Source organism: Sus scrofa, chromosome 9 (genome assembly GCF_054392235.1).
Source record: "Sus scrofa isolate SSC_HxYL_T2T_F1_AM1 chromosome 9, Sscrofa_HxYL_maternal_Yorkshire_Landrace_v2.0, whole genome shotgun sequence".
In the NCBI taxonomy this organism is placed as follows: Eukaryota; Metazoa; Chordata; class Mammalia; order Artiodactyla; family Suidae; genus Sus; species Sus scrofa.
In genome coordinates this window covers 17,476,086-17,497,745 of record NC_139391.1, presented here as the reverse complement: position 1 = coordinate 17,497,745, position 21,660 = coordinate 17,476,086, and the positions used below count along the sequence as shown (strand labels likewise).

The window sequence follows — 21,660 nt, the reverse complement described above, 5'->3', positions numbered from 1 at the left end:
TTTTCTCTGAATCAGAGCTTCCCCATAGAAAAATTATCCCTGAACCTAGTGTAATAAACTGGAGAAAATCAGGCTGAGTGAATCTATACAAGGTCACCTTTGTGCAGGAGAGATGGAGCACATGTCTCATAATTAATCTGTACACATTTCCAGAAGACACATACCCATACTCTCCAAGAGGATTATATTTCATCCTGATGCTTAGATGAAGGATGAGGGAAGGAAGAGTCAGAGGGAAGAAAGGTGCTGAAAGAAGAGAGCCCCATATAGGTACCTTGGGACTAAAATGAAGCCAGAGCCAACAAGAATTAGTTAAGGCAAGGGAAGCAGTGTCTTCATCTGGAATCAAAAACCAACAAGCTCACCCTGAGCCAAGCAACTCATCTGTGTCTCTTGGGTAAACAGCATCTGGCTGGTGATAAGCCCTTTACACAACAGTATTTTTTAAATTTTTTATTATAGTTGATTTACAGTGTTCTGTCAACTCCTGTGTACAGCAAAGTGACCCAGTTACACATATATATATACATTCTTTTTTTCATATTATCCTCCATCGTGTTCCATCACAAGTGATTAGATATAGTTCTCTGTGCTACACAGCAGGATCTCATTGCTTATCAACTCCAAATGCTATAGTTTGCATCTACTAACCCCAGACTCTCAGTCCATCCCATTCCCTCCCACTCGGTAACCACAAGTCTGTTCTCCGTATTCATGAGTTTCTTTTCTGTAGCTAGGTTCATTTGTGCCATATTAGATTCTAGATATAAGTGATATCATATGGTATTTGTCTTTCTATTTCTGACTTACTTCACTTAGTATGAGAGTCTCTAGTTCCATCCATGTTACCGCAAATGGCATTATTTTGGGTTTTTTTATTCCGAGTAGTATTCCGTTGTATATATGTACCACATCTTCTTAATCCATTTATCTGTTGATGGACATTTAGATTGTTTTGGTGTCTTGGCTATTGTGAATAGTAATGCAATTAACATATGGGTGCAATGAGTACCTTTTCAATGAAAGTTTTGTCCAGATATATGCCCAGAGTGGTTGTACCAATTTACATTCCCACCAACAGTATAATAGGGTTCCCTTTTCTCCACACCCTCTCCTGCATTTGTTATTTGTACATTTATTAATGATGGCCATTCTGAACAGTGTGAGGTGGTACCTCATTGTTGTAGTTTTAACTTGCATTCCTCTACTAATTAGTGTAGTTGAGCATTTTTTCGTATGCCTGTTGTCCATCTGTGTGCCTTCTTTGGAGAAATGTCTATTCAGGTCTGCTGCCCATTTTTCGATTGGGTTGTTTGCTTTTTGTTGTTGAGTTGTATAAGTTGTTTGTATATTTTGGAGATTAAGCCCTTGTCAGTTGCATCACTTGTGACTACTTTCTGCCATTCTGTGGCTTGTCTTTTTTTATGGTTTCTTTTGCTATGCAAAAGCTTTTAAGATTGATTAGGGCCCATTGATTTCTTTTCGTTTTTATTTCTATTGCTTTGGGAGACTGACCTAAGAAAACTGTTGTAGGGTTGATGTCAGAGAATGTTCTGCCTATGTTCTCTTCTAGGACTTTGATGGTGTCTTGTCTTATGTTTAAGTCTTTAAGCAATTTTGAGTTTATTTTTGTACATGGTGTGAGGTTGTGTTCTAGTTTCACTGATTTACATGCAACTGTCAAGTTTTTCCAGCACCATTTCCTGAAGAGACTATCTTTTCCCCATTTTATATTATTGCCTCCTTTGTCAAAAATTAATTGAGTATAGGTGTCTGGTTTTATTTCTGGGTTCTCTATTCTGTTCCACTGGTCTGTATGTCTGTTTTTGTAGCAGTACCACACTGTCTTGATTACTGTAGCTTTGTAGTATTGTCTGAAGTCTAGGAGAGTTAGGCCTCCTGCTTGGTTTTTGTTCCTCAGGATTGCTTTGGCAATTCTGGGTCTTCTATGGTCCCATGTAAATTTTTGGATTGTTTGCTGTAGTTATGTGAAAAATGTCATGGGTAATTTGATAAGGATTACATTGACTCTGTAGATTGCTTTGGGTAGTATGGCCATTTTAATGATATTAATTCTTCCAGCCCAGGACCATGGAATATCTTTCCATTTCTTTGAATCCTCTTTAATTTCCTTGATTAATGTTTTATAGTTCTCAGCATGTAAGTCTTTTACCTCTTTGGTCAGGTTTATTGCTAGGTATTTAATTTTGGGGGGTGTGATTTAAAAGATATTTTTATACTCCTTTTCTAATATTTCATTGTTAGTACACACAAATACAACCGATTTCTGAATGTTAATCTTGTATCCTGCTACTTTGCTGAATTCATTGATCAGTTCGAGTAGTTTTTGTGTGGACACAACAATCTTTGATCAGAGTTCTGGGCATCCTCCCAGTCACGTTAACAGCTAAAGTCCTGGACTCCTATATCCCATTCTCACCTTGGCTCCTCATTTCTATTCCTTTTGACAGTGTCTTCTCTTTCTAGGTCCAAGATCAAACCTCCAGGACCTAAAAACTATGACATCTCCAGTGTGACTCTCTTGAACATGGTTTTTAGGATAAGCAGAGTGTTTGAATAGAAAGAGCAGGGGCTTTGGAGTTATCAGACTTGGATGTGAATCCCACCCACTAGCTGGGATGGCTTAACCTCCTGAGCCCTTGTTTCTTAATAGGTTAAAGTAGATTTAGTAATACCTACCCTATAGAGAGTCTCTTAGTCCATTTGTTCTGCTATAACAAAATGCCATAACTGAGTGTCTTATAAACAATAAACATTTATTTCTCATGGTCCTGGAGGCTGGAAAGCCCAGGATCAAAGCACTGGCAGGTTCAAGGTTTGGTGAGGGCCCACTTCCTGGTTCACAGATAGCGCCTCCTTCTCGTGTCCTCACATGGTGGAAGGGTTTAGGAGCTCTCTGAGGCCTCTTTTATAAGTCAGAATGGCTCCACCCTCATGTCTTAAGCATCTCCCAAAGGCCCCACTTCCAAATACCATCACATTGGGCATTAGATTTCAATGTATGAATTTTGGCCAACACAAACATTCAGACCGCAGCCGGGTAGTTTTTGTGTATTAAATGAAATAAGCCAGAGTAGCAAGTATCACTCTCATTCATCTTCTTTCTCTATCTGCATCTGTTGGTCCTCCAACCTAGGGGCAGATGGGCACATACCCAGACCCAGCCAATTGTTCCATCTTTTCCTTCTAGCCACGGTAATTAGACAAATGGGCACATGGCCTAAGCAAAACAAATAAGTTCAATGTCTATGATGTTTGAAAGTGGAAGATGGGACATGAGATTTCACTTTCTTTTCTTCAGAATCATAAGCTCTAAGAATGACCTAAGACTCTAAAAACAAACTGTATAGCCATCTTTATCACTACCTAGAAAGACCCCACCTGAACATATATCCAGAGAAAACTCTAATTCAAAAAGATACACACACCTCAATTTTCATAGCAGCACTATTCGTAATAACTAAGACATGGAAGCAACCTACATGTCCATCCACAGATGAATGGATAGGGAAGATGTGGGGCATATTATGTATATAATACACACACACACACACACACACACACACACAATGGAATATTACTCTACCATAAAAAAGAATGAAATAATGCCATTTGCGGTAACATGGTTGAATCCAGAGATTATTATACTATACTAAGTGAAGTAAATCAGGCAGAGAAAGACAATTACCATATGACATCACTTATATTTAGAATCTAAAATATTATACAAATGAACTTATTTACAAAAGAGAAACAGACTCACAGACAGAGGAAACAAACTTACGGTTATCATAGGGGAAAGGAGGCGGGGGGTATAAATTAGGAGTTTGAGATTAGCATATTCAAACTACTATATATGAAATAGACAACAAAGTCCTATTGTATAGCACAGAGAACTATATTCAATATCTTGCAATAAACCATAATGGAAAAGAATATGAAAAAGAATATATGTACATATATTGAATCACTTTGCAGAAACCAGAAACTAACACAACATTGTAAATCAACTATACTTCATTAAAAAAAGAAACCCTGTCTGGAAATTAAGCCAATAGAGGAAAGCTAACCCAGACATGCAAAGACTGTGTCTTAATATGTCTGAACTCCAGAATCCAGCAGTACCTGAAGTTAGCTCTGCTTTCACGTTTTCCAGCACATGAGCAATACTTGTCTCTTTTTGTTTACTCTCATTTGAATTGGGTTTTAATTACATGCAACAGAGTGTAGAACTGTATAGAAGTGCATTCCCTCAGATTCCAGCGGCCAGATTCCAGAGGTGAGCAGTAAGGGAAAGGGGTCAAAAATTCCCCCTTATTACTGTTTTTTATCCGATCAGGTATCATGTGGCCTTTCTGAAAAACCATATATTCTAAAATTTACTAAATCATATTTTACGTATCAGAAGTGAGAGAAGGATAAGAAGTTCTATCCAGAAGGATCACACAGCACTTCTCAGCTATCTGATAAGAAAACCAGATTGAGTCCACAGGTCTGTTTTTATATCAGTCTTTGTATCTGTCAGGAAAAGAGAAACAACTCTTTTTTTTTTTTTTTTTTTTTTTTTGGTCTTTTTGCTATTTACTGGGCCGCTGCCACGGCATATGGAGGTTCCCAGGCTAGGGGTCTAATCGAAGCTGTAGCCACCGGCCTACGCCAGAGCCACAGCAACGCGGGATCCGAGCCGTGTCTGCAACCTACACCACAGCTCACGGCAACACCGGATCGTTAACCCGCTGAGCAAGGGCAGGGACTGAACCCGCGACCTCATGGTTTCTAGTCGGATTCGTTAACCACTGCGCCACGATGGGAACTCCGAGAAACAACTCTTAATCTGTCAGATGGATGTTGGAGGACTGAAAGAGCGAAAAAGAAACATTTAAGGTATCCAAAGGTTGCAACTGCAGTTGGAAGCTAAGACTGAGGAAACAAAAAGACTAAACAAGGTGCTTCATGGAGCTAGGCTCAGACCCCTGGGAGAGGCAAACCTACCTACTGCTGATAGCACTGATGGGAGAGGATGAGACCAGAGCTGGGAGTTCCAAAAGAAGCTGGAGGCTACAATCACCTGCTCCCCCTGGGGCAAAAAGCCCTGGCTGGAATGACAGTGACCAGAACCACAACCAAACAGGAAGTCACTTCTCCCTCCAGCCTTTTAACCACCTTCTAGTGCCCCCTAGTGGCAGAAACTTCAAAAGGTGCCAATTTACAATGGAGAAAAATGTTAAGCAGAGGTCCAGCATCACAGAATATAGAAAGTTGGATTTGAAGCTGAGAGACAATAATTTAATAAACAAGATAGCCCATACTCCTAAATCATAATTCTACTTGATTTATCTCCATCTCAACAGGTTACCAGACAATTCTCTTGTAAAGGGAATCTTCTTAGCTTCATTTGTCCTGACTGTCAAAGACAGCTCAAATAATCCCTATAAGTTCTTGTTTGCAGAATGAACTACATATTTATTATTTCTGAAGTAGAATTCCAAATAGAAAGCCTGGATGTGTTTAGCGTGACAATTGTTTTGTTTTGTTTTGTCTTTTTAGGGCCACATCCATGGCATATGGAAGTTCCCAGGCTAGGAGTCGCATCCAAGCTGTAGCTGCCAGCCACAGCCACAGCAACACCAGATCTGAGCCGTGTCTGCGACCTACACCACAGCTCATGGCAATGCCAGATACTTAACCCACTGAGCAAGGCCAGGGATGGAACCTTCATCCTCATGGATGCTACTTGTTTGCATTACTGCTGAGCTGCAGTGGGAACTCCTAGCCTAACAGAATCTTATGATAAGAATAGTTATGAGTGTCCCAGGATCTTCTCGTCAGAGGGTATCTGAGTAACCACTGTAGGACAGAGAGCAAGAGAATAAAAATCAATCTAAGGAACACTGCTATAGCCACTTTGCTCTGTGTAGGACAAGGAAGTAGGGTGTATTACTACTCACTCCTAAAAACTTTACACAAATCACTATAAACCCTTTAAAGTCTACCTTTCCATGATGTATGCAGGTGTCATGGTACTTGTTACAACCCATATATCCGTTCCAGCCAATGGACTATTATGAATATGCATATTTTCATATCATTCTTTTCCATTTATCCTACAGTACACATAAATGTGACCTGAAGGCAAAGTCTTGACTACTCTGCTTAACTTGGCTATTTGCCGGAGGACAGTGCCTCCAGAATACAGTGGAATAAAAAAAAAATGGGCCCCAACAATTGGCCTCTTACAGTTGGAGTTCTGAAATTTCACAATAAAATGCCTGGCGTAGGGCTATATTAATTCATTTTTCTGAGCTCTCAATGAATTATTTATATCTGAAAACTCATCCTTCAGTTTTAGAATTTTTGTTTTATCTCTTGAATAATTTTCTTCCCTCTCCTCACTTACTACTGAGACATCAGTTAGTCAGCTACTGGATCTTTTGATTGATCCTCTAATTTCATTTCTTTTTCTCCTCTATAATCCATCTTTGTCTGACAGTCTGCTTTCTAGTAGCCTAGTGGGAATAAGAGGGTTTTTTCCCTCATTGTCCAACATGTAGACTTTCATTTAATCCCACTGCTTTCAGTAAGATGCCTGTCCTCTACTGTCCTTGGTGTCTTGAATGCAGAGCCTGTCTGATTCAATTTCTCCAAAAAATAAACTGCTTCCCCTTGCCTGCTGGGATGTCAGAGGTGGTTGCCTGGTTAAGGTGCAGTAGAGAATCTGGTAGTTTTCCTTCTCCAAATATAATCCCATTTTTTAACCTCATCCCTCACCTTGAGGCATCTGGTACTTCCATTTCCTGAGCCTTTCTGGAGTTACTGAACTAGCTTTGCCTCTTGTCATCTCCCTCTGCTGGTTTCCTAAAGTTGTCTAAATAATAAAGCATTTCAGAGGAATGCTAAATGTTTCCAGATTGCCAAGGTTTGAATTCTAGCCCTTCCACCTCTAGCCATTTGATCCTGGGCAAGTTAAAATCTATGCGTTAGTATTTCATTTATAAATATTGATCATAACAGACCTACCTCTTAAGGTCATTTTAAAGGTTAAATAATACCTTTTAAATATTTAGAGAGGTGAAAGAGTTGTACATTCAAAACAGCAAAACATTGCTTAAACAAAGTAAAGAAGGCACAAATGCGTGCATCCCATGTTCACGGATTGGCAGGCTTAATGTTGCTAATATGTGACTACTACCCGAAGCAATCTACAGATTTAATGCAATCCCAGTCAAAATCCCAATGTGTTCCTGTCGTGGTTCAGCAGGAGTGAATCTGACTAGTAGTATCCATATTCGATCCCTGGCCTCATTCAGTGGGTTAAGGATCCAGCATTGCTGTGAACTGTAGTGTAGGTTGCAGACATGGCTCAGATCTGGCATCGCTGTGGCTGTGTCATAGGCCAGCAGCTGCAGCACTGATTCAACCCCTAGCCTGGGAACCTCCACTTCTAAAAGGCAAAAAAAAAAAAAAAGAGAGAGAGAGAGAGAGAAAAAAAAACTAGGCTTTAACAATTCCCCAGGTTACCCACGTTACTCCTCAAGATCCAGTCCCCTGACCAGCAACCTCAGCAATACCTGGGAGCTTGTCAGAAATGCAGAATCTCAAGCTGCAAGCCAGACCTACTGAATCACAATCTGATTTTAACAAAATTCCCAGATAATTTATATATACATTAATGTTTGAGGAACACTGAGTTAAATTGCCTGAGCCTCAATTTCTTTAACTATTAAATGGGTTAATAGTACCTCCCTTGTGAGACTGTTCCAAATTTAAGAGTAAGCTATCTTGCAAGCAATAAAAATGCTTTGATTTGGAAGCTCAGAGATTCTCTTCAAGGAGGTTTAAAACTCAGCCATCTGGCAGCATTAGAAGAAAGGAACTCTCCATACACTGCTTCAGTTTAATCCGTGTATCTAATAACTTATAGAAATGATTAGAGCAGGAGCTGGAAAATAATTCAAATTAAGAAACTATATTAAGTTGCTGACTCTTGGGTAGATCTGCCTGGGTTTGCTCATTGCCTAGAAAGGCAACTCTGAGCAACGTACTTACCTTCACTAACTTCAGTTTCTGCGTCTGTCAAGTGAGGATAAGAATGCATTACAGGGGGAGTTCCCGTCGTGGCGCAGTGGTTAATGAATCCAACTAGGAACCATGAGGTTGCGGGTTCGGTCCCTACCCTTGCTCAGTGGGTTAGGGATCTGGCATTGCCATGAGCTGTGCTGTAGGTCGCAGACGCGGCTCGGATCCCACGTTGCTGTGGCCCTGACGTAGACTGGTGGCTATGGCTCCAATTAGACCCCTAGCCTGGGAATCTCCATATGCCGTGGGAGCGGCCCAAGAAATGGCAAAAAGACCAGAAAAAAAAAGAAAAAAAAAAAAAGAATGCATTACATGGGAGTTCTCTGGTGGCACAGTGGTTCGAGGATTTGACACTGTCACTGCTGTGGTTTGAGTTGCTGCTACTGTGACACGAGTTCGATCCCTGGCTTGGGAACTTCGGCGTGCTGCAAATGTAGCCAAAAAAAAAGAATGAATGATACGATGATGAGAATTCAGTGAGGTAATCCATAATGAAGCCCTTAGCACAGGGCCTGGCACATGGTAGTTTCCAGAGAAGGTCAGCTCCCAGCACCATCGTCTTCATCTTTGTCATCAGCATTCACAACCATCACATCCTCTGTGATGTCCCTCAGTGACTGTGACTTAGGAAGGTCTCGGCACCAGCGCTCCTGATGAGAGACAGGACAGGCGCCTCTCTCTGTCTGATGTGAATAATCAGTCGAAACATTCATTTCTCTTCCATGAAGACATGCTTATCAATAGCACATTAACTTGGCTCTCACACCTAAGCCTACTTCTCTATCTCCTTTACTAGTTCCCTTTGTCCTAAACAATTGAGTAAAATTTTCTTTTTGCCAAAAGTTCCGTGGGGAAAAGCTCAAGATGGTTACCTGCAGCCTGCTAAAAGCCTTTTTTCTCTCCTCCAACTGAGCACAGATGAGAGCATTTCAGCAGTCCAGAATCCACTAAGTAGATTTTACCAAATTTTTGTACCATCTGCAATGTGAATTCCCCATAGGGGCTTTGCAGAAGCCTAGCAAAGTTCCCTAACTTATCTCCTGCCCTACAAATTAAACAACACAAGCTGCCTCCATCTTTCCTATCAGAACAGTTTCCAAAAAAAGGAGATTCTACTCAGCCCACATTTTGGCACACACACTATATTACCTTGATACAGCCAAGCCCTAGGAAGTAACTGAGATCCAGAGGCCCTTGGTAATTTAGTAAATGGCAACTTGCCCAGAGTCACACAGGAGGTCAGAAGGGGGAACCCCCAGGTCTCAGAAAGTTCCAAGGTTGCACAGGCCAGTGTCTCAACCCTTAAAAGCAGGTTGATTCCTCCCAATGTTTGACCTAATCTCTCCTGCTAGAGCCCAAGCATAATTGCTCTTATCCTGCCATCTACATAGAAATCTTCAGAGAGAAATTGGCTCAAGCCCGCTAGCCTCAGAGCCCACCATCTTTGAATGGGAGGAGGTAAGCCCAAGTGTGGTATGTCACTCCCTTCAGAGTTGAGGTAAAGAAAGGGGCAGCCTGTGAATTGTGAGCCCCCCGGCAGTAACAATCCCGGTCTCTGTCTCTGAGCAGCAGAGAGCACAGGGAGTCGTTACAAGCTCTTGCTTTTGTATTGCACTCCACAATTTTCAAAGCACATCCACATCTACTGAGCCTTCCAGTCATCCCAGGAGGAGAGCAGAACAAGAATTATGAAGCCTCATACTTTCAGGTGAATAAAATGAGCCTCAGAAAAGCTAAAAGTGATTTTTCCAAAGTCACAAAGCTAGTGAGCAATCAGGCCAGGACCAGCCGGAACCAAGACCAGATATTTTTCCCAAGCTTTCTCTCACATACATTGGAAAATAAATCAGGATGGTTCCTTCAGCTATTATTAGAAATTCTCTCATCATCAGGAGCTCCCATCGTGGTGCAATGGTTAATGCATCCAACTAGGAACCATGAGGTTGCGGGTTCAATCCCTGGCCTTGCTCAATGAGTTAAGCATCCGGCATGGCCATGAGCTGTGGTGTAGGTTGCAGATGTGGCTCAGATCCCCAGTTTGCTGTGGCTCTGGTGTAGGCTTGTGTCTACAGCTCCAATTAGACCCCTAGCCTGGGAACCTCCATATGCTGCAAGAGCAGCCCTAGAAAAGACAAAAAAAAAAAAAAAGAAAGAAATTCTCTGATCATCAGTCAGTGCTTTAATGAGGTCAAGCTGGTAGTCAGCTGAGGAGAATGGGACAAACCCTCTACTACAGGGAAGCCCAGGGTGGGATCAGATAGAGAAAAGGAAGAGGGTTCCCAGGACAAGCATCTCAAACTCCATTGTTTTGTTGAAGACAGGATCTGGCCACGCCAAGCCAAACATTTCTTTGGGCTCTGATCCTGCACTGGGTCCCTGGGGAACAGAGATTTTTTGTCTCTAATGGCTAGCAGTCTGCTGATCACAGAGTAAATTCTCATACAGCTTTGCCGAATGAGTGAATGAATGCATATGCCCACACTAACTCCTGGTTTTGTCTAAGATAAGGTCATTGCCCTACCTGTGGTTTTCTGCCCTGCATTCTCTCCAATCTCTCTAGCCTGCATCAGTGTCAAGGCTTCTAATCAAGAAGGGAATTATAGCCCAATAAAGGCCTCACCTTGGCCCATCACAGAGTGCAAGCAGCTCTGAGCCTGAGACAGCAGTTTTCAGTTGAACCAAGCTAGAAGTTTTATTGTTCATTCCACTTGGACACATCAGATTTGACATTTCTCCCAGCAGAGGGATTGCTGGTTACAAAACAAAATGAAATCAATACAGTTTTATTAGCCATCCAGTGTAATAAATTTGCCCAAGATGACAGCTTCTAGGTCCGATTCCTGCAGGTCCAGGCAGAGTCTGCAATTTCAGAGGGATGTATCCAAACATTCTCCATCCTCCTGCCTTCTCCTCCCCGTCCTGTACTTAATCACTCTCCATCTCTTAATCACTCTTTGAGACTCTAGGCTCTCTGCCCTCTAGCCTTTCTGCACCTGATCTGCACATTCTCCCCTGCCTGTGCTTTTGGGGTCCTTCACAGCACGGCCCAGCTCTCTTGATGAATTTCTCACCACTGCCCCGATCATCCCACAGGTCGAGGCAACCACCCCCCAGTCAGCACATGAACACCCCCAGCTTTGCTCATATGTGTCCCTCTGCCTGGAATGCCCTTCCCTACTTCTTACCCAGGAAAACTACTAATCTTTCAGGAGCCACTTCTGATGAGACCTGCTCATCAACCCAGCTCCTCAAGTCAGCAGTGCCACAGAAATAAGAAGAAAGAGACAAAGAAATAGAGAGGGGATCAGGGGGCTACCACCTTCAAGAGGCAATAGCAACCCTCTGAGTCAACTCATGATTTTTATTTACTATTTTCTTCTTCCTTGTACATGCAGGGGATACATCGGTATTTTACTTCAAATAGATTGGAAGCAAGATATGCTAGCACAGCCATTCCTAAGCACATAAAGTAATCATAAATGTTTTAGCCCTCCCAGGCTGTAATTTGTTGTTTGCTTCAAGCCATCTATGGCCTCTCCCCAAAATCCCCCGAGGCTCCAGTCCTGAGAATGTCAGAGCTGATGGTTTTCCATCAGCAACATCAATGCTTCAGCAATCTTGTTTTCAAGATGCCAATCTTTGATGTTGTTCTCATTTGTTTTGCCTCAAGGGTCAGTGAGAGAGTCACAAGACTTTGTAAAGTATAGACTGACCTCTACAGCCACTCTGTGGCACCAGACTTTTCTTTCCATTCTTTGTCACATCACATATTCATGCCTCCAACACACTTCCTCTGGAAAGCCTTCCCCAAAGGTCCCCAGAGACTGTTCCACACCTGCTCAGAATGTATTCCTATCCTGATACCTGGCACATTATCTTTAAACTTTCATTTACTTGTCTTTTCTCCCACTTGTAAATTCCTCTAAGATGGGTATAGAGTGTTATTTAAACTTTAGACACCCTTGAATACCCAGGCTTATAGCATCCATGCCAGGCATAGAAAACGGTGTATTGACGTGCATTGAAAGAGTTATTGAGAATTGTTCAATCTCTGGAGAACTCAGGAGCTATTGATTTAGGCAGTTCACATGTTGCGTACTGGTAAGAGCTACTGAAAGTTAAGGAACACTCTCATAAGAGTATGCAAATTAATAAAACGTTTTAGAGTGCAAAATAACAATAGATTTCAATATTTTAAATGTATAAACTCTTTTACTCAGCCGTTGACTCAGCCGTTCACTTCTAGGAATTCTTCCCATAGACGTTCTCACATATGTGCACTAAGAAATATCTACAAGAATGTTTGGTGCAGTTCTGTTTTTAATAGCAAAAAAAAAATTGGATGTAACTGAAGAATCCGTTAATAGAAATACCAGTTAGAAGGAGAATGTTTTACCCAAACCTGTGATACTCTTCAGTTAGTAAGAAGAATAAAATAGACCTGTATTACTGATTTGGAAAGATGTTTGAGATAGTTGGTTACATGGTTATAAATGATGAAAGAAAACTGCAGCACAATGGAAGAGAATACCACTAACAGTGGTTGTCTTTATGACATAGTATTAGAGAATAATTTCAATCTGAACTCTATATATTTCCATACTTTATTTCCAAACAAGCCATACATTTATAATAAAATGCATGCTTTAAAAAAAAAAAAGCAGAAGCCTCCCCTTCTTGCTTTTGCTTCCCAACTGAATGCTCTCACAGGCTAGGAAAGCTAGAAGCTGCTGTAGCAGGTACTCCATGAGGGAGGCACAGCTCTGGGTGTTGCTCCCTCCCAGCTGCCAATCATGCCCCTTCTTCTGCTTATTTTGGGGGAATGGGGAGGGCCCAGCAGAACAGCTGGGGCAGGAGGCAGGTAGCTGGGGAGAACTCTGACATCAGAAGCTGCTTCTGCCTCTCTCTTAGCCCCCTTGAGACCGAGAGAGTGGAAATGAACTGCAGGTACATCAATGAACTATAGAAACAGCCCTCTGCCTTTACTTTCAGGGGCATCCCAGGTCCTGGGCAGGGTCTCCCATGGCGAGGGATTCTGCAGACAGGGAGGCTGGCCTGCCCAGCCACTGCCCACAGAAGGCAGATGGGAACATGGCTCTGTAGAAAAGAAAAGGACAGAACAGTTGAGTGGATTCTGTGAACTGGTAAATTGCCTAATCTAATTTTTCTCTTTGGGTGAGTGTCCTTTGTCTCCGCTTTAAATGATGGAAAAAGTCACAGGGGTGAGACTGCTGCCAGCTTCCTTCCTGTTAAATGACAGGACCCAGGTCTGGCATCACCAATATACCAGAGACCTAGGAATGGACATTAAGCCACATGAGCCTCTCCCCAACTCCCACTGTGTAAGCACTAGGCTCTGACCCGGGTGGGGAGGGTCTTCTCTAAGATACAGATCTAGTAAATACAAACAGTTCTAAGGTTTCATATGACCTGAAGACTGGACCTCTCACTTAGACCATTTCAGGTACTAGACAGGGCTTTCCTTTTATGGCATAAGTCTCGGTGTTTAGGGGAGGCCGAATGGGAGCACGAGAAAAGAAAGAAAAGCAGCATTCCTTAGCAGAAAGAGTGTTTAGCAGGGGGCTTGTTCTAGTTCTGAGCTTTTTGGTCTCCCAGGATTGGGGAGAGCCTGTGAGGAGCAGCAGCTCTAGCCCCCAACATTCCTCCTTCAACCACTCAAGATGACCCTGGGGGACATCTGCTCCAAGCCTCATGTTAGGAGGAAACTGAGGCCCTGCTGGAGGAAGTGACCAGCCTCCATCCCACAGTCCATGGAAAGAGCTTGGGTTCTAGGGTCCAGCTCAGGCCTGTGCTCAAGCCCAGCTCTGCCGCTGGTTGTCTGTATGACCTTAGGCAGGTCCTGTAAGTTCACTGGAAAGAGCTGTACTTGTTCTTCCTTTAAAGTGGTGAGGATTAATGGATCCTGACACATAATCAAGGTCACCTATTATTTACTACCTACAACTTCCTGTCGTTTACTCTGGTTATGCCTTCTCCAACCGAGCAGAGTAAGTTGGATTCCTTCTCCAGTCCTGTCCCCAGGTCTTATCCAGGTTGCACTGCACCCTCCCTTCAATGCAATCTTTTGTGGCATGATTATTTTAATAGCTCGTGGATTTGTAGCTGTTTCTTTTTAAATGATACATACTTCTAAAGAGTTGACATAGAAAGAAGAAATGACAGATTATGAAAAAATATTCATAGCATTATATTGGAGGAAGGATTACTATCTCTAGCATATACATTTAAAAATCCTATACCATATACTGTATACACAATTTTTTTTAAATGTAAGAACCCAATGGATAATTGGTCAAAGGATATGAGCCCAAAATTCACGCAGAAGATTTAGAACTAGAAATAATCAACCTCATTAATAATCAAAGAAATAAAGACTAAAATGATGGTGAGGTACTATTTTAGATGTAAAATTAGTAAAGGAAAAAGAACTTTTTGTTGTGATAAGGTCTGGTGCTAGTGAGGGTACAGGGAAACTGGTGCTTCCAAAGTATAAATGTTGGGGAGTTCCTATCATGGCTCAGCGGAAATGAATCCAACTAGGAACCATGAGGTTGCAGGTTCAATCCCTGGCCTCGCTCAGTGCGTTGAAGATCTGGCATTTCCGTGAACTGTGATGTAGGTGGCAGACACGGCTCAGATCCTGCATTGCTGTGGAGTAGGCCGGCAGCTGTAACAACTGTAGCTCCGACTGGACCCCTAGCCTGGGAAGCTCCATATGCCCTGAGTGCGGCCCTAAAAAGGAAAAGTAAATAAATTTTAATAAATAAATAAATGGTAGAATAAATTTATACAACTTATTAATAAAATGATGTGGCAATATATCTAAAGAGTAATAATAAATGTTAATACTCTGATCCAATAAAGTGAATTCTCTAAGTTTATCTTTAAAAAATGAAAACAGGACTTCCCGTCATGGCTCAGTGGTTAATGAATCTGACTACGAGCCATGAGGTTGCAGGTTCCACTCCTGGCCTCGCTCAGTGGTTAAGGATCCAGTGTTGCCAGGAGCTATGGTGTAGGTCACAGATGCGGCTCAGATCCCACGTTGCTGTGGTTCTGGCATTGGCCACTGGTTACAGCTCCAATTAGACCTCTAGCCTGGGAACCTCTATATGCCACGGGTGCAGCCCTAGAAAAAGCAAAAAGACCCCCCCAAAAAAATTTATACTGGGGGGCTCTTCTCCCCCCTTCCAGCAACCCTGGGAGCTATCTCCTTTCCTTTGATAAAAACTTTGGGAGTTCCTGTCGTGGCGCAGTGGTTAACAAATCCGACTAGGAACCATGAGGTTGCGGGTTCGGTCCCTGCCCTTGCTCAGTGGGTTAACGATCCGGCGTTGCCGTGAGCTGTGGTGTAGGTTGCAGACGCGGCTCGGATCCCCCGTTGCTGTGGCTCTGGCGTAGGCCGGCGGCTACAGCTCCGATTAGACCCCTAGCCTGGGAACCTCCATATGCCGCGGGAGCGGCCCAAAGAAATAGAAAAAAGACCAAAAAAAAAAAAAAAACTTTGGTTGCTTGCTGCCCGTGTGTTTGCAGAGTTCCTTCTTCAACCTCCGTGAACAAGAACCAGATTCCAGTACCATCTTTCTGGCATCATCTTTCTGGGGGCTCATCCTGGATCCAATCCAATACATCTGTGCTCACAAGGTTTAATAGAAGTCAAAGGAGACACTGAGACATCAGTTAGTAAACAGAGAAACTAAAGATCTCCAGCAGCAGATTCATAAGATGTCAGATTCAGCTCCAGCTTTTGGAATCGCCCTCTGGAACTGGCTGACCTCCTCCTCCTGGTGGAAATATTTTATCACCATAGCCATCATCATGATCCTGGTCCTTTAATTTAGACCCTGTATAATTAATTGTATTTCTCATTTCATTACATCCCGATTAAAAGCTATCAACCTTCAGATGGTCACAGACGGGGTATCCAAAATAATGTTTCGAAGCCCACTCAGCCGTCCCATGAGTGGGGACCTAACTGCTTTCCCCTTTTCAGCAGGAAGCAATCAGAGCGGTTGCCCCTTTCACTCCCCCCGCTCCCCGGCAGTTACAGTCTCCAACTCTAGAGGGGAGATTGGGGCAGAATATTAACTCAGGTCATCAGTGTAGAAGCATAGGCTTTGATGCATTCTTTTTTTTTTTAATTTTTATTTATTTATTTATTTATTTTTATTTTCCCACTGTACTGCAAGGGGATCAAGTTATCTTTACATGTATACATTACAATTACATTTTTTCCCCACCCTTTGTTCTGTTGCAACATGAGTATCTAGACAAAGTTCTCAATGCTATTCAGCAGGATCTCCTTGTAAATCTATTCTAGGTTGTGTCTGATAAGCCCAAGCTCCCGATCCCTCCCACTCCCTCCCCCTCCCATCAGGCAGCCACAAGTCTTTTCTCCAAATCCATGATTTTCTTTTCTGAGGTGATGTTCATTTGTGCTGGATATTAGATTCCAGTTATAAGTGATATCATATGGTATTTGTCTTTGTCTTTCTGGCTCATTTCACTCAGTATGAGATTCTCTAGTTCCATCCATGTTGCTGCAAATGGCATTATGTCATTCTTTTTTATGGCTGAGTAGTATTCCATTGTGTATATATACCACATCTTCCGAATCCAATCATCTGATGGACATTTGGATTGTTTCCATGTCCTGGCTATTGTGAATAGTGCTGCAATGAACATGCGGGTGCACGTGTCTCTTTTAAGTAGAGTTTTGTCCGGATAGATGCCCAAGAGTGGGATTGATGCATTCTTTGATGTGGCCATTGATTAACATTTATGGCTTAAGGGCTCCAGGGAGTATCATCTCCACAAGCCTTGTTTTATTATAAGAAATGCTATTCCCCACAGGCCTTGTTTACTCTAGGGAGTGTGCCTACACCCAGGTGGACAGGAATCCCTAATCCCCTGTGAGTCAGTTTATGGGAGGAAAAGGTCAAAGGAACTATGAGGCTTATAGGACATTCCCACCTCTAGGACCATGTTGGACAAGGACTGATATAGGTAACTGAGCAAGGCCAATGGGAGAAGACCACATCTCCCTGGACCCCATGTTGGTACCCCGCCCCCACCAACTTTAAAGAATAAAAAACCCTATAGGACAGTAGAGAAGGGGGGCTCTTCTCCCTCTCTCCCAGAAACCCTGGGAGCTATCTGCTTTCCTTTAATAATAACTTTGCTTGCTTGTAAAAAAAAAAAAGAAAGAAAAGAAAAGAAAAGACGTTATATCAGGTGGGTTTTTTGTTTTGTTTTGTTGCCTTTTTAGGGCTGCGCCCATGGCACATGGAAATTCCCAGGCTAGGGGTCGAAACAGAGCTACAGCTGCCAGCCTGCTCCACAGCCACAGCAATGCCAGATCCTTAACCCACTGGGCAAGGCCAGGGATTGAACCTGCATCCTCATGGGTGCCAGTCAGATTCATTTCCACTGAGCCACAGCGGGAACTCCGAACACGTTATATTGTTTGTGAAAGTAGGCTCAAATGGCCAACAATAAGAAATTGGTTTAAACAATTCATTTTATATCATCTAACATAATGATTTAAAAGTCTGTACCAGGGGACCTGCTGTATAGTACAGAGAACTCTACCCAATATTCTGTGATATTCCATGTGGGAAAAGAATCTGAAAGAGAATGGATGTGTGTACATGTAAAACTGAATCATTTTGTTGTACAGCAGAAATTATCACTACCTTGTAAATCAATTATACTTCAATAAAACTTAAACAGAAACAAATGAAAAGTCTCTGTACCGACATGAGAAAATGATAATATACAATTTATTTTAAACAGTTAATAAGCAGCTAGTATTACATTTTTGAAAAGTTAACTATAAAATTATACATACACTGCTTTCTATTGCAACTATGCTTTAAAGAAAAGAACCCAGGAGTTCCTGTCATGGCTCAGTGGTTAACCAATCTGACTAGGAACCATGAGGTTGCAGGTTCGATCCCTAGCCTTGCTCAGCGGGTTAAGGATCTGGCATTGCCATGAGCTGTGGTGTAGGTCGCAGACATGGCCCAGATCCTGTGTTGCTGTGACTAGAGCTCTGATTAGACCCCTAGCCTGGGAACCTCCATATGTGGTAGATGCAGCTCTGGAAAAAGACAAAAAAATTAAACAAAATTTTTTAAAAAAAAATTAGAAAAAAAGAAAAGAACCCATAAGAAAAAAGATTATAAGTAAATATCCCAAGATGTAAATAATTGTTTTCTTGAGATAGTGGAATTATTTTGACTTTTTTTTTTTCACCTCAGCTGAAAGAACACATGGTGATTATACTCCGGGAGGCTGCAGCTGCAGACATATCTAACACTTCCGCCGGAAAATTCAGCTAAGTAAATCTTTGCTTTGACTAAGGAATTTTATCAAATGGATTTTAAATATAACAATAATGCGTTTATTTCAAAAGCGAGTGCTGCCAAAAACAATTTTCCTAAAACCACTTCACTCCAGTATCTGGAGCCTGGTAAAAACATATCAGTTCGTGAGAAATGCATATATATTTGTATAAAAAGATGTCATGGCTATTTTCATTTGGGAACAGAACTTGCAGTTGAAATTATAAATCTGTGCTGTTTTTACCAGAAGAAGATAAAAATATTAAAAGGACATCCAGGGTAATATCTTGTTAGGAATAATTTGCCAAACAGCTTCTTGAGAACATTTTCCTTTACTTATGTCATTTGCTGGCTATGGTGAAGAGGGCCCAAGAGACCCACTGGAACTCTGATTCCACTTGTGACCATGATTAGATAAGACCTTGACCAAGTTAACTCCTTTAGGCCTCGGTTCTCTCATCTGTAAAATGGGAATAAGAATACTTAGCTATAGAAATATTGCAAAGAATAAATGAGGAATTCTCATTGTGGTTCAGCAGGTTAAGGACCCGACATAGTCTCTGTGAGGATGCAGGTTTGATCCCCGGACTCACTCAGTGGGTTAGGGATCCAGCATTGCTGCAAGCTGCAGTGTAGGTCACAGATGCCACCTGGATCCATTGTTGCCATGGCTGTGGCATAAGCCTCAGCTCCATTTCCAATTTGACCCCTAGCCCAGGAACTTCCATATGCCACAGGTGCAACTGTAAAAAGAATAAATGAGAAAGGGTGTGTATTTTCAACAATTTATCAAACCAGACGGTTGGACACAGTATCCCATCCTCCCATCAATCCAGAGGATTCCTGAGCGAAGTAAAAGCCTGGGGCAGGGTCTGGCTAAAGAACACCCTTTACTGCTAGGAGGTCATAAACACTAATGCACGCAGACCACTCCTTCGTCTACACACCCTGGATCATGGGTTCAGAGTAAAACTCAGCTGGACCCTAGGGAGCTTTCCCAGGAACAGCACCCCCATGACCCCTGCCCCTTATTTGTAGAAAAGCTTTAGCCTCCTAGGCCTTCCCTGAGTTTCAAAGAGCAAATTTAATCAGAAAAATGAGGGAAAGGCAGAAGCAAAGGATAATCACCAAGCAAGAGAAAATACTGAGAGTTTAGCCATAAAGGGAAGTCAAGGACTTTTGTTGCTCCTCAAGGACTGTAGATGATATCCTAAGCCATATCCTTGAGTTGTTTTGCAGACACCAAAATCCCCATAAGGAGGAAGAAGTTAATTGCATGCCAACCACCAGTCCAGACCTATTGGAACCAGCGGGTTGTTGAGGTTGACTCTGGAAATACCACCCTTTTACCTCACCACCAACCAATTAGAAGAATATCCGCAAGCTGATCAGGCACCCTGCAACCCTCTCCCTCACTTTGTCTCTAAAAACCCTTCCCTGAAAGCCATCAGGGAGTTCAGGTCTTTTGAGCCTGAGCTGCCTGTTCGTGCTTGGACCCATGTGGAGTGTCTTGCAATAAACACTGCACTTTCCTTTACCCCAGCCCGGTGTCAGTAGATTGGTCCTACTTCACCTCAAGTAGTGGACCCAAGTTTGGTTCTGTAACAAAAGCTGCCTGAGTGGCCTCCTCTGCGCCTTCCTTGTCAGTCCACCTGAGAACCCCAGATCTTACACCTCAAGTGAGAGGGACAGACCAGTGTAGAAAGAGCCCAGGCAAACAAAAGAGCCCACTTGCTAAGGGCAGAGCAAGACGGCCTCTGCCGACCTGCCCACGTTAGAGCTGCTCTGGGCTGCTTCACTTCTCACCATTTCCCTGCCCCGTTCCCACAGCGATCTGTGACTGGGCAGAGAAACAGGAATTCCTGGGCCCCCACGTACGGTCTCAGCCCCATCATCCCACCATCATTTTCTCTAGGCTCACCCCCATTGCTCACAAGTAGTTCTCAGGGTTGGTGTCTTCTTTGGGTCCCGCCCCCCCCCAATCATCCCCAACTGGTTTTTGCTATTTCATTGCTCCAGAGACAGAAAGCCAACAGCAGAACTCAAGCCCATAGTACTCCCAGATGAGTACTGCTCACCTGGACAACTCCCAAACACTCTATCCCATTCATTTCTGTCCGCTATGCTCCAACTACCTGGGATTCTACTGCCTAACTTAAATGGCATCTAAGCAAGTACCCTGTGTGATGCCTAGAACACAGGAGTTGCTCAGCCTCTGATAGGTTCCCATATGAGGAATAGAGGCAGGAAGGAAGCTATTATTAAAATGCTACGGTCCTCATCCAGCCCCCATGAAAGCATCTCAGGATAGACACCCCCTCCCCACCTCTTCATCTGCCCTGTGGGGTATCTGAGAACTACCAGGCCTCCTGTCCAAGTCCTAGGATCCTATAAGAATGGTTCAAGTCCTAAAGCCTTAGGTCAATATGGGTGCCACTTCGGGGGCTGGGTTTGTGGCTGCAGGTGGGTATTAAATGGCTTAGCTGTGAAGGGGAAAGAGTCTCAGAAGCTGATCCCTGATAGACCCAACAAGGCCTGCCCACACAGCACCTTTCCCTGACCCTGGATTCACTATAAAAAGAACAAGCTCAAAGCAAGCTGTTCTGGAAGCACTATTCCATCTTCACAGACGTTCTATTTGTGTCAGCAGAACAACGAGGGCTGGAGCCTCCCCTTCTGGTACAATTGGAACAATTACCCCTTAAATGTGATAATGACAGTTTGATCATTTGTAGGCAAAAGCAAGATGGGTTCCAAGATTTTCTTCTCCTTGGTGGGACGTTCTGGGAAGAAACCGCTTATTTTCCCAGAGCCATGGGCTTCATAGTTCAGATCCAGATTTGAATGCCTTCCGGTGCCTACCTTTCCAAAAGGAAATGAATTCAGACATTTCTATTGTGCTATGCTGTAAATTTAGGAGTGACCTATAGGAATTGCCTGGATAATTTAAACCAGAAGGACTAGACCTTTTGCATGTGTCCATCAACTTAAGAGCTGGATTTCTTGTCAGATGCCATACTGACATCTTGGCATCCACTTGACCTCATTGGCAACATAAATAGTGTTTAGGTCAAGGTCTTGAATACAGAAAAAAGCTGTATATATTCACTCTGCATTTTGCACCTGTAGTCTGCATAACTGAGCTGCCCATTCTGGACATCAGAATCTTATCTTCATGACTCAAAGTTTGGAATCT

At 42.7% G+C, this 21,660-nt stretch overlaps 2 protein-coding genes across 2 annotated transcripts in view; one reads left to right on the top strand and one right to left on the bottom strand.

Annotated features, from left to right (window-relative positions):
- The window catches only part of LOC146399759 (uncharacterized), a 113,590-nt gene extending 93,584 nt beyond the window's left edge, over positions 1 to 20,006 (top strand). Inside the window, exon 4 of the mRNA XM_084975507.1 lies at positions 18,381 to 20,006. The gene's annotated coding sequence lies outside the window, so the exon portion shown is untranslated. The remainder of the gene's footprint in view (positions 1 to 18,380) is intronic.
- Positions 1 to 21,660, bottom strand: part of ANKRD42 (ankyrin repeat domain 42) — a 151,127-nt gene that overhangs the window by 12,231 nt on the left and 117,236 nt on the right. The window lies entirely within an intron of this gene.